The sequence below is a fragment of the Pavona decussata genome, unplaced genomic scaffold (genome assembly GCF_977016875.1).
Source record: "Pavona decussata unplaced genomic scaffold, jaPavDecu1.1 SCAFFOLD_3624, whole genome shotgun sequence".
NCBI classification, from domain to species: domain Eukaryota; kingdom Metazoa; phylum Cnidaria; class Anthozoa; order Scleractinia; family Agariciidae; genus Pavona; species Pavona decussata.
In genome coordinates this window covers 17501-18104 of record NW_028146435.1, presented here as the reverse complement: position 1 = coordinate 18104, position 604 = coordinate 17501, and positions in this window count along the sequence as shown.

Genomic DNA, 604 nt, shown 5'->3' with positions numbered 1-604 from the left:
AGTTACATAGAAATCCATCAGGAAAGTCGTGCTGTGAAGAGGTCTTTCGACTAAGAAAAATGGTGGTGTGAGGAGGAGTCACCTAAATCAGAGAAAAATACTCTTATAGGAGACTGCTACGAAAGACATTTCTGAGTCCACTGGCCCTAGTCCCCTAATAAGTGTATTTCTGTTTGTTTTAAGAAGGTCCTCCTGACATCACCAATCTTCTGTCTTCAATCCTAACCCCAACGTTAACCCTAACGCTAACCCTAACCCTACCTCCCTCAGGGGCAGTTCTATGGTTATGATCCCACGGTAGGCAGAAAAACTATCCCAATCTAGGTTTTCTTGTATGCTGACTCCATTTTAAATGCTTTTACTTGAGTCTGACAAAGGCAAAGCCAAATACTCACCCCTATATGGACGGGGAAGCAAAGTGCGGATTTTGGTAGGTCGGCATTTTCAATCAGGAATGTTGCCATTCGAAAGAGCGTCCAAAAAAACTTGGTTGGGACACATTTATTTTAGAAATTAGCGACCTAACCAGAAGTGCACTTTTTGGTGGGCCTACCCTACCCCCCTCAGGAGCAGTTCTATGGTTATAATACCACGGAAGGCACAA